Source organism: Salvia miltiorrhiza, chromosome 5 (assembly GCF_028751815.1).
Source record: "Salvia miltiorrhiza cultivar Shanhuang (shh) chromosome 5, IMPLAD_Smil_shh, whole genome shotgun sequence".
Classification (NCBI taxonomy): domain Eukaryota; kingdom Viridiplantae; phylum Streptophyta; class Magnoliopsida; order Lamiales; family Lamiaceae; genus Salvia; species Salvia miltiorrhiza.
The window spans coordinates 7,942,916-7,955,399 of record NC_080391.1 but is presented as its reverse complement, the minus strand read 5'-3'; positions in this window follow the sequence as shown (position 1 = coordinate 7,955,399).

Here is a 12,484-nt window from a genome sequence, read left to right as displayed (position 1 = left end):
TATACTGATGAACAATGCAGTATATGCTGATGAATAACAAAATTTAAAATATTCTGCTCCCTCCAGGATTCGAACCCTGTGAAAAAAAAAATCACCCTCCAGATACAATATCAGCCATAAGATTGATAAAATAAACGCACCAGATCGTGCCCTAGATCTTACTAAAATTAGGGGGTCTCATTGGAGCGGCCCCCTATATATATATATATATAGGGGTGGGCTACCGTGAGAGCACATCTTAAAATAAGAAATAAGAGCAATTTTTAATGTATGAATTTTATGTAGAACACGTATGAATTCGCTGTATAAAGGTATGAATTGTGAAAAAAAATTTGTTACCTTTGGGATTCGAACTCAGGACCATAAATCCATCCAACAAGATTACGAATCAATCGTAGATCTTGATGATCTAAGGGCTGAAAATGATTATTATTTTATATCTTAAGAAATGCTCTTATTTTAGCCCTTCCATATATATAGGGTGCGGTTATAGTGAGAACCACAATTATCGTGAGAACATAAGAACCAATAAAATTACTGCATCTGCTATACAAATTAATGCATCCGCTATTAAATTTAATGCATCCGAAAAAAATAATTTTTTTGCTCCCTTCAGGATTCGAACCCAGCACCTGCATCCATCCACCAAGATGATGCATCCACCGTAGATCTTGATGATCGAATGGCTTAAAATGGTTCTCCGTTCTTATTTTATTAATGGTTCTTATTTGAACCTCTCCCTATATATATATATATATATATATATATATATATATATATAGGGTTAGCTTATATTGAGATTTTAAATATTTTGAGATTTTGAGATAAATGAACATATCAATAAATTCTTTGAACATAACCAATATAACTCATGAACATATGAATCTATTTAATTTATTTAAAAAACACGCCACTTGTAGGGATTGAACCCCAGACCAACGCGCGTTCATAAAAATTAATTGACAAGTTCATCAAAATGTACTTATATGTTCATTTATCTCAAAATCTCAATATATATATAAATCTCAATTGAACCAATTCCTATATATATATATATATAGATGTTTATATATATAATTACTTATTATAGTTAGAATATAAATAACTAATTTTAGTTTCTTAAAAGTTGATCAAAATACAAATTTGTATATATATAAGGTATACGAATAAACATATATATATTTATGTGGTTACTAATATAATAGTAATAAAATAAAATATTGTTGCATGTAAATCATGCATGCATGAACTACGTGGAGCTTTTCTAGCTAAATTAGTAAGCTAGTCTATCTATGAAGCTAGTCTATTAAATGAGTTAGCAAAGCTATACTTTAATAGCGTGTTTGGTTTTGGGTTTTACAGCATATTAGTTAAGTTAATACAGAGTAGTAAAGAGTTTGGTATTTTATAACACTTATGCGGACGGCCCTGCGATATGTGAAGGCCCTGAGCTGAAAATCCGGGAGGGAGCAGAATATTTTAAATTTTGTTATTCATCAGTATATGCTGCATTGTTCATCAGTATATACTGCCTTGTTCATCAGTATATATGTCTTATTCATTACCAATTTTTTAAATTTTGTTTTTCATCAGTATATAAATCTTGTTCGTTAGATATACGTCTTGTTCATTAGTATTATATGTCTTATTCATTGTCTTCATGTTAAACGAAAAATAGAGGGTCTCACTGGAGCGTGCCCCTATATATATAGGGGAGAGTTCAATGGAAACCACTCCCTTAGATAAAGAATAAAGACCAAATCATGTGTGTCGATCTTGCTTAATCTAAGGGTGATAATTTAACCTTTAATTATGATTTTATTTCATTTATTTTATGTAATAAAGGTTAGGTTAGTCATTTTGTATTTTCTTCTCCCAACTCATTCTCTCTCTCTCTCCCAACTCACGCTCGCTCTCTCTCTCTCTCTCTCTCCCAACTCACGCTCTCTTTCTCTCTCTCTCTCTCTCTCCCACACTGTTATTCTCCGGCGAAGCTGCCAGCAGCAGTCGGCGCCTCTCATCTCTCGGTCTCTCCTACTGGAAATCACTCTCCTCTTGATCTGCCTCCCTTCCACAGTAGTTCAACACCCAGCGTCGCCTCCGCTCTTTCCTTTTTTAGATCTGGCGCCACCTCATCTTCCTGTTGCTGCTCCTCGCCTCCATCTCCTCCTCCATCCCATCCGCCGTCCCCTCCGAGACCGCCGCCGTCCCCTCCATTCCTGCTTCCCTTACCTCCCTCCCCATTCTCCCCAATCTGTCGACGTCGGCGTCTCCAAGGAGCGGCCAACGAAGACGGCAATGGTGAAGAGGGAGTTCACGTTAACCAAGCCGTCCAGGGCGGTCACGTGGACGCTTGTGGTGGCGTCCTCCGCGCCGTCGCCGGATCTGCAGATCTGCATATCGACAATGTTGTGTTCGTAGAAAATACTAATGAACATACTAATATTCGTCGATATGTTCGTAGAAAACCAAATGAACATACTAATGTTCACCTATTATGTTCATTGACGAATCTGGTCCCAGAATGGGAAGAGAGGATTTTTTGGGATTTGTTCAACATGATCCCAGATTTCAGTGGATTTGAGTGGACATATTTATCCTTTTCGGATTAAATAAATGTAATTAACCAATATTTAATTACATGAAAAATCAAATCAAGAAATTATATGAACCGTTAGATTAAGCAAAATCGACGCATATGATTTGGTCTTTGTTCTCTATTTAAGAAAATCGACGCACATGATTTGGTCTTTGTTCTCTAAAAAAAGATCAAGACATTGTTGATTTTGTAAAGATTTAAAGAGAGTGAGTGTTGACGCAAAGAGAAGAAAAGAAAATGTAACATATGTTTTGAAAATTATTACTTATAGATTATATTGTGAAAAGTTAATTATAAAGAAATACAAAGAAAATGTAAATGCCCGACAAAATGGTCTAAGTTAAACAAGAAAAATAACTAATAACATTCTATAACTTAACAGTGGTGAGAGACAAAGATGAGTGTAAGAAAATTGTGGTGTTTAACAATAAGATGGGCATGTCCTTGGTAAAATAAGCATAAATTAAAGAGTTAATTGCATATAAATTACTGAACTTTCAACAAATTCTCATTTTACAAACCAACTTTAAAATTACTTAACAACTTTTTTTTTTTAATATTTTGCTATCTCATATGTTTTTCCATCAAACTTAATTAGTGTTAAGTGGCTGTATAAAATCCTACGTATTTAAATTTGTTGATTACTCAAATGACGTTAATTTGAGCATATTAAAATGACATTGCTTACGCTTTTAATTAACATCTAACTAAATTAGGGCATAAATTAAGAACCAGGCCTTGAAATCGATGAAATAATGCGAGAGGCTTAAAGCTGGTGAGAAAAAGAGAAGGGATAAAGCGAGAGGGAGAAAGCAACACGAGAGAAAGCGAGAGAAGGAGATAGGAGAGAGAACGAGAAGTTTAGAGTTAGCTTTTAATTGTTTGTTGTAGAAACAACATCATTTTCATCCAGTTAAACAATACAATGCCATTTCTATTTTTTTACATGAGCATATTTACGTCATGTCACCACATCGGAATCCAACGGGATAGCTAAATGAGAAAAAAAAAATTATTTTCTCCGTCTCAATTCAATAGGCCATGTTTCGTTATTTAGATGTCCCAATTCAATAGGTCACTTCCTAAAATAGATAGTCAATACATAACAAATAATCTCAAATAATTCAACCAAATGTCATACTTTTAGGACAAATATATCCTCAACAAAAGTTACTTTCTCTCTTCTATTTTATTATAAATTATTCATTTTTTAACATGCATGCCCAAGCCTTGTGACTTATTGAATTGAGACGGAATGAGTAATAATTATTGATTAATTTTAATAAATAGTATTTTATAAATTTTCTCTTTGTTAATAGTTGATCAATAATATGTTACTGATAACACTCATGTTTCCATGGTTTTTAATGTTCATATGATGTTACTTTTATAGAAAATTGAGTGTTTGATAGTTGTTTTGTGCGTATATTGCTTTATCTTGTGAAATATGATATTTGTCCGAACTTTGATGGATTTTACAGGAATCTTGAGATCGAATTTGAAAATATGTTCTCAAATATAAGTTGTAGTTCGTCTCGAGAGGAGTTCTTGAACATAAATGGATTACAAATCAGAGTTCGAACGAGGAAGATATGGTCGAAACAAAAACGTCGCGCGCAGCAGTCCATAAACGGCGACCGGGAGTTTGGTCGCCGATTTCAGCTCTTTTTGTGAATGAGAACGGCGACCAAAATGGCGCCTGCCGAGTTGGTCGCCGATTTTTCTGTCTCGTTTTTATGCTTTGCTCTGGAGAAACGACGGGCGCCATTTTTGGGGGGTTTTTTAGCACAAAAACGGCGACCCACTCGGCGGTCACCGAGTCGGGCGATTTTGCGAGTTTTTCCATTTTTTAGAGTTCTGGGTTTCAAACTCTGTTTTTTTACCCTGACACTTTATACAGGTCTTCTTTTGACCTATTTAGGGTTCCTAACTTTAATTTTTCAGTTTCATAGCTTTAGATTATTATTGCTTTCCAATTTTTAGAGTTTGGATTGGATTTCTGCCAAGATTGAAGATTCAAGATTTTTCATTCAGTTTTATTTAATTCAGTTTTTACAATTACGTTCTTTTTAATTATGGTCATGTTTATTTTCATTATGTCTGGCTAAGTTCTTTATCTGATTCTAGGGTTTGTAAATTGTTAACTAAATTCATGTGATTAATTTGTTAATACTTATTTGTCTTCTAGTTTATGATTCATAATCCTGGTGCTTGAATTCTTGTTAATTATCTGGTCAATTGTTTGCATGTTTAGCTATTCGGTTTGACACCTAGCGGAGATAACTGTTTAGTGGATTCAGGAATGTATGATATGATCTTAACCTTGAGACCTAGCGAAGATAGGTGGATCATAGAGAGCTATTCTTATGTTCTTTTGAGAGTTAGTACATTTTCTTGAGACCTAGCGGAGATAGAGAATTTACTAATCTACGATCGTTGCTGCTCTAGCGAGAGTAATTGATTAATTAAGTGATCTCTCATCTGCTGAAATAGAAATTTTATTAAAAGAAAAAGAGAGCACCGATGCTAGCAAAGTATCGGAACACAAAAAACCGACTCAAAACAAAACAAAAACCGCGTAAAAACCCCCCACAAAGTACCACGGGAAGTCGAAAACAAAGGAAACGAAAGCTAAGAAGAAAAATTTAAAAAAGCATCCTCGTCCCCAACATCTTCATCATCCAGCATATCACCCCATTTCTTCTTTTTGGCCACCGCCGACATAGCTCGGGCAGCATCGGAAGATGAGTGAATCACAAAGTTTTGCAGAATTGCTCCTCCAGATTGAGCATGTTGTACTTTATTCAAGAACTCCACCGGCACCGAAGAGTTAAGAACGGTCTCCTGCAAGACACCCGTAGCCCGGCCAGCTTTTAGTGCATGGCCATGCTCTATAATACGTCGGAGGCGGTGCTTGATAGAGGAATCAGGAACCTTCCCCTTCTTTTTAGCTCCCTTCGGTCGCCCTCGTCCGCGAGTTATGGGAGGATCCACCGGCAACTCCTTCTCAGAAGTCACCACACTACAACTCGGAGCGGGAGAAGTCAAGTCCGAATCATTCTGCAAAGGAGGAATCCTATCAGATTGCGCAGAGCCCATAGTTGGAGATCCCGTGTCTTCCTCCTCATCCACATCTTCATCCACATCTTCCACCACCCCCTATTGAAAATTCATTCCTTTTCCATTGTCTATAGGATCCTCAGTCTCAAGAATAGCAAAGGAATTTGACGTCGCGACGCCAAGATCCGGAGCCACGTTCAAGTCTTCCCCAGTTTCATTAGGACAATCAGCGATATGAGGAGTCTCCTCATGGAGATTCTCATCGACGGCTTTGGGAATTGGCCGCCAAGAATCAGCAGATCTCCTCTTGCCTTTGAAATTCTGATTCTTTCTCTGGTTGACCGGAGAGGAAGGTTCAGTTTCAGAGCGATTTTTCCTGCAATCATCAACAGCATGGCCCACCACGGAGCAAATCCCACAAAAATACGGTAAATTCTCATAGCCAAATTCAATTTCATAGATATCATCACCACATTTCACATCCAAAAATTCTGGAATATCAGAAGCAACATTCATCTCCACGAGCACACGCGCAAAATAACCCACCGAAGCTCTAGCAGACATACCATCAATGATAATCGGTGTTCCAACCTGCCTAGCGATGCCAACGAGGACCTCGGGGTGCCAATAATCATGTGGGAGATTGAATATACGAAGCCAAACCTGAGCAAGAGTGGACGTGGCTTTATTAGGATTGAACTTGGGAACCCAAGCCTGAAGATGTAGGATTCCAGTGCTTAGGCGCCAAGAAACCTTAGAGAAGGCAATGGAATAATCCTCCTGCGAAGAGAATTTCAAAGTGAAAAAACCCTTTCCAAGGGGAATGACCTCCCAGGGATGCGACGTATTCCACATAACAGTGAGCTCATTATGAATATCAGCAGCGAAACGGGGAGCATCCCCTTTGCGAAGAAACAATCGGCCATGCACGACAAATTGGAACGAGCGGACTTGTCGTTGATGGAAAGCCGGAGAGATGTTGAGGCAAGGACGACCGTCCTCCATCGAAGGCTTTAGGACAGCAAAGTCGTGAGCCGAAACGTCGGCAGGCCGTCCCGACTGCCATCTTAGAGTCTTGGCGAAGGATTTAACCCTAGCACGCCTATCAGCAAGCAGAGGGCGAGAAGGCTGCCCATCTCCAGAAAAACCCGATGGCGGAGGCATCTTGGTATCCGGGAAACGAATTCCGACATGGTGAGTCTGAACTCCTGACTGCTGCACCGGATCATGAGGCACAAGAGCATTGGCAGGAACAGCCGAAGAGGTGTGAAGCGCAGAAAAAAAGACCGCAGCAGGCGGCGGCTGTTGGGATTGCTGCTGGGAACTGCCGAGCACCGATGAATCAGACGAAAGAGTCTGCGACAGCGTCCCATGGAGAGGCAACGGTGGGACCGCAGGAGTAGGCTGAGCATCTAGCGTGGAAACCCTAGTAACCAAGGGTGGCGGCTGAACCTAATTTCTGGAAACAACAAGGCATCAACAGAATCGGACTCTTGAGAAAACCGATCAGCCAAAGGATGATTCCCAGCAGGATTGAACGGCAGCCTCGTAGAAGGCCGAGAGAAATTAGAAGAGATATGAGGAAACTCCGAAAGAAGTAGGCGAGAATCCATGCCGGGCCGGAGAAAGCCAATCCGGCATGTGAAGAGCAGTTGGCGTCCCTACCGCAGCCGCAGCGGCGCGGCGGAGAGGGAGAGTGCATGAGAGAGGGAGAGCACCATGCGGCTACTTAGTTTCTTTCTCATTACTCATTAACGATTTTTTCTACCAAGTGATCTTTCATCATAACTGGATTAAACTGGTTAATAGGATTAATAGATTGATTATGTGGATTTAGTTAATGAATTTACTACCCTAGGATCAGTCGTTTTCATTATTTAATTTTTCCTCTTGAATTTTATTTGTTGCTATTTGAGTTTAGTTTTAGTTAAATCTTCTTCATATTATGTTTGCATGTCTACTGTGATCGTTTGTTTAGGGAGTAGCTAGGGTTATTTCGGTTATCAGTTCATGTGGAGACGTTACTCTGCTTATTATTTGTTACTACAATTGCGCTGTGTGAGTTGCGATTTTGTTGCTAATTAAAATAGTGATCAGTTATTATTTTATTATTCTATATATATTGTATTTGTCTTTTATATTTATTACTCCATCCGTCTACGAAAGAACTTCTTAGGAGGGAGTGATACAAGTTTTAAGAAAAAAAGTGTTGAATGTATTGAGAGTGGAGAAAAAGTTGTTGACTGTATTTGGAGTGGTGAAAATGTGTTATAATTAGTATTGAGAGTTGTGCAAAAGCGAAAAGTAAGTAATTATAAGTGGTGGAGTATAATCCAAAAATAGGTTGGAAGTTTTTATGTGGACGTCCCAAAAAAAAAGATATGAAGTTTTTTTGTGGACGGATGGAGTATAATTTTATCAGGTTCATTATTTATTTATTTATTTTTCTGTATCTTTATGAATTAATTATTCATATTTACAAAATGTTATACTTCTTCCGTCTACAAAAAAATACTCTCTTTTCGTCATTTTGGAATGTTCAGTCCATTTTCAATTTTAAAAACTATATATCTAGCACATGGCGAACCCTATTTTTTATTCATAATACAATTAATTATCATTATAAATACTACTTAATTTTTAGAAACAATGGTGTCAAATGGCCACATTGAAGATGCAAACATGATTTATGCTTAATTGTTCTAAATTTTGGGGTTTGCATTTGCATATTTTAAGTTAAATCTTCTGGAAATTGGTGCGTTTTATGGTGTATTTTATGTTTTGCAGGAGATTTAGGATTTCGAGATGAAGAGTGCAAATCTTGGAGAATTTGGGCTAAGAATTACGTTTTTGTGCATGCTCTGGCACGTCAGAGAAGTGAAGCCCCGCATGCCAGAGCAGCGAAAAAGGGAAGCCAGAGAAATGCTCCAGATCCAGAGAAGTCATTCGCCAGAGCAGCGAAATCACTAGCCAGAGAAATCAAAAAGCCAGGCCAGAGGAATCGAAAGCGCCAGAGGAATCATAAGCGCCAGCGGAATCACTAGTCAGAGAAACCGAGAGCTAGAGCGGAAGCCGTTCCGCTGGCGAGAGCCGCGATTTCCGCCAGGGTGGAGATTATTTCCAGAGCGCGCGTTACAGCTGGAAGTTGCCTTATCTTTCACGATTCTATTTCCTTTAAGAGTCCAGCTTTGCATGGAAACTTCCATGGTGATCCATAGGGATTCGAAGTCTATAAATAGGGCCATACTTTTCATTGTAAAAATGAATTCCTTGCCCTAATCTTTAGTTCCGCCAAGTTAGCTAAAGCTTAGGTTTATTGCTTTCATAGTTCTAGTTTCGATTTCTGTTCTTAGTTAGTTTAATATAGTTCTTTTAATTCATGTTTTAGAGTAGTTCCCGTTTAGAGTTGTAATTACGTGACAGATTACTTCTCAAGACGATTTACGGTATTTCTTTAATCAAGTTTATTTATTTGCTTCTACTTATGCTTTCTTTAAATTCTGCAAATTTACTTATGCGATTTTATGATGCTTTCTTTAAATTATGCAATTTAGTTTCTGCCTAGTTAGATTAGAATAGAAGATTTTAATTAAAGTTATTTAAATTCAAGTTGCCTAGTTAATTCCTTTACTTTAAGTTCTGCTGAAATAGAAATTTTATTAAAAAGAAAAGAAAAAAGAGAGACCAGAGACAAAGGAAACAAGCAAAAGCACCCGCAAGAAACCCCGGGTAACCAAAAAAAGAAACCAAGACTAAGAGAACATTTTAAGAGGGTCGTCGTCGTCTAAAACATCGTCATCTTCATCGTCCAACATATCGCCCCATTTTTTAGAGGCCACAACCGACATAGCATGGGCTGCATCGGTAGAGTTAGAGGAGTTGATCACAAAGTTTTGCAGGATCTGTCCTCTAGACTGAGCATACTTCACTTTATTCAGGAACTCCACAGGCGAAGAAGTGTCAAGACCTGGGCCCTACATATCATCACGGCGTGCTGAGTTTTGGAAATCCGAGGACATGCCATTCATTATGATACGACGGAGCCTGTGCTTGATAGAAGAATCAGAAACTCTCCCCTTCTTGTTGATAGCCCCTTTCGGACGCCCTCGTCTACGAGAAATGGGTCCTGTCGTCCCAGTCAAAGTTAGCAAATCGTTGTTGTCAGTCATCACAGCAAGCGGCTGAACAACCAAAGGTGCAGAAGTCCTCTCGTGTTCCTGGTCCACTACCTCAATTTGGCTCTTTTCGTCATCTGACTCAAGCTATTCCATATCCTTTCTATCCTGATTGTCCTGATAGATGCAAGCATCTGAAGCTCGGCCTCCATCAGATGGCGGCTTTTCCATGTTATCATCACAAACAAGTCTATGTTCATCTTGCAACTCTAGAGAAACCAACACAGCAAAGGGATTGGATGAGGTAGGAGAGTCTGAAGAAGAGTTCAGTTTCTGTCCAACCTCAGCAAAAGCCTTTCCAGCCCTTGCTGGAGATTCCTGATTTCCGGTGTAGGGACGAGGATGAACCCTGTGGTCATCTACCTTGGACTGACCACGTTCCCGGCCCTGATGTTCCGTAAAGCCCTCCTCGGTCGTGTTTGTTTTCCTCCTTCTGCATTCGTTAGAAATATGTCCCACAACCTTGCAAACCGAGCAGTAATAAGGCAAATTCTCATATACAAACTTGACAGTAAAATCAATGTCGCCACACTTAATATCTAAAGCCTCAGGAATATCAGCCGAAACATCTAACTCAACAAGAATTCTAGCAAAGTGACCCACATGAGCCTGTGCAGACTGACCATCAATCAAGATAGGCGTACCCACTTCTCGTGCGACCCCGGAAAGAACCTCTGGGTGCCAATATTCATGTGGCAAGTTAAAGATTCTAATCCATACGTGAACAAGGGTTGAATTCGCTTTGTAGGGATCAAAATTCGGCACCCAAGCCTGGAGATGGAGTATACCTGAGCGTAGACGCCAAGTCATTTTAGCGAAGGCCGCTGCCCTATCCTCGTCGGTGGCGAAATTAAAAGTGAAGTAACCTTTTCCGAGAGGATGAATCGACCAACCAACAGACGGTTTCCAAAGCTGCTGAAGTTCCTGCCAAAGATCCGCTGCAAACCGAGGTGACTCACCTTTGCGGAGGATCAGCCGGCCGTGAACCGCATGGGCGAAACGCCGGACTTGTCGTTGGTGGAAAGAAGGCTCTAAAACAAGGCAACGTTTGAGATCCACCAACTCTGGCCGGAGGATTGTAAAGTCATGAGCGGGGACGTCCCTAGGCTTGGAAACTTGCTCTGTCGGACTGCCATCCCTAGCTTTCAGTTTATCTGCAAACGAGACCGGCGACACCTTCAAAGCAGACGGTGGACTGGCCACATTCGGATGGGCAGTCCCGATCGAGCGAGGTGGGATCAGGCCCTTAGGACCATCGGCCTGAGTAGAGACACCGACAGTATGGGCAGTCATCACCGCAGCGATTTCCGGGAACGAAACATCAGCAGTAGCTCTAGCATTCTCCGCCGAACTATCTGTGACAGTGATGCTCGGAGGCATCGTGATCCCAGACTCGGGGAAGAGAAGCGCCGTCATTACTGTCGTAGAGTTCATTGTCGTCTGATCAGTAGTGGTGAAATCCCTAGTAGAACTGTGGAGTGGCGATGATGATCGACTGACAGGAGCAAAGTTATTAGACACAATCGGGTAATTTTGGAGGGGAGGCTGGAGCGATGCCATTTCTCACAAACGGAGGCAATCTGTGACGACGTCGCCGCTTTCCTTCGACGCAGCTTTAAGCCGCGAACGTCGAGGCCGCGCGACGTCGATGGCGTCGCTTCTCTCAAGTTGCGGTGAGGTTGCTCCGAGCGCCGGGCTGACGGGCACAGCAGCAGCGAACTGAGACGGCCGGTGTGCAGCGAGCAACGCCGGGCTGGTGGCGCGGCGAACTCGCTGCTGCCCGGCGATGAGGCGGGAGCACCGCTGCTGGACGACTGCTGCTGGATCGGCGATGAGGCGGATCGGCGATGAGGCTGTATCTCCTGCTGGATTTCCCGAGCTCCGCCACGCCGAGCTCCGGACTGGAGGCGCTGCTTGAAAAGTCGTCGCTGAACAGTAAATGTTCGACTGCTGCTTGATCTCTCCGCCACGCCGAGCTCCGACTGGAGGCGCTGCTGGATCGGCGATGAGTCGGATCGGGCGGATCGGCGATGGGCGAAACGCCTGCGTGCGAAGTCGCTGAGTTCTGGGAAATCAGATGGGCGATGGGAAATCAGATGGGCGGAAATCAGATCGGCGATGGGCGAAACATCTGATCGGCGATGGGAAATCAAATCAGATCGGCGATGGGAAATCAAATCAGATCGGCGATGGAAAAACCATCTCCACCTCAGATCAGCATATATTCCATTTGTCACCTTAAAATAAAAACTTGAAAACATGATCCCTTTACTTTAAGTTCATTTAATTCTTGCCTAGGGTTTAATAGTTTCACGCCTAGATAATTTTAAGATTAAGTTTTTAGTTAAGTTTAAATTACTAGTATTAGTTAATAATTGCTTTTTGCCTAGTTAAGTTTAAATTCATGTTAATTTACTTTTCATGTTTTAGTTTAAAAATCTTAAATTTACAGCTTTCTTGTGACATAATTAAAAGCCCTTAAAGATCTTCCTTGAGAGATGACACTGGGTCAACTTACCATCACTAGGATGTCCTTGTTCTATTGCAAGTCAAACTAGAGGTGTTCTAGGTTGAACCAAAACACAATATTTGACCACTAATTGAAAAAACACAAATTATGGCCATTAATTAGGTAATATGCCTAATATAC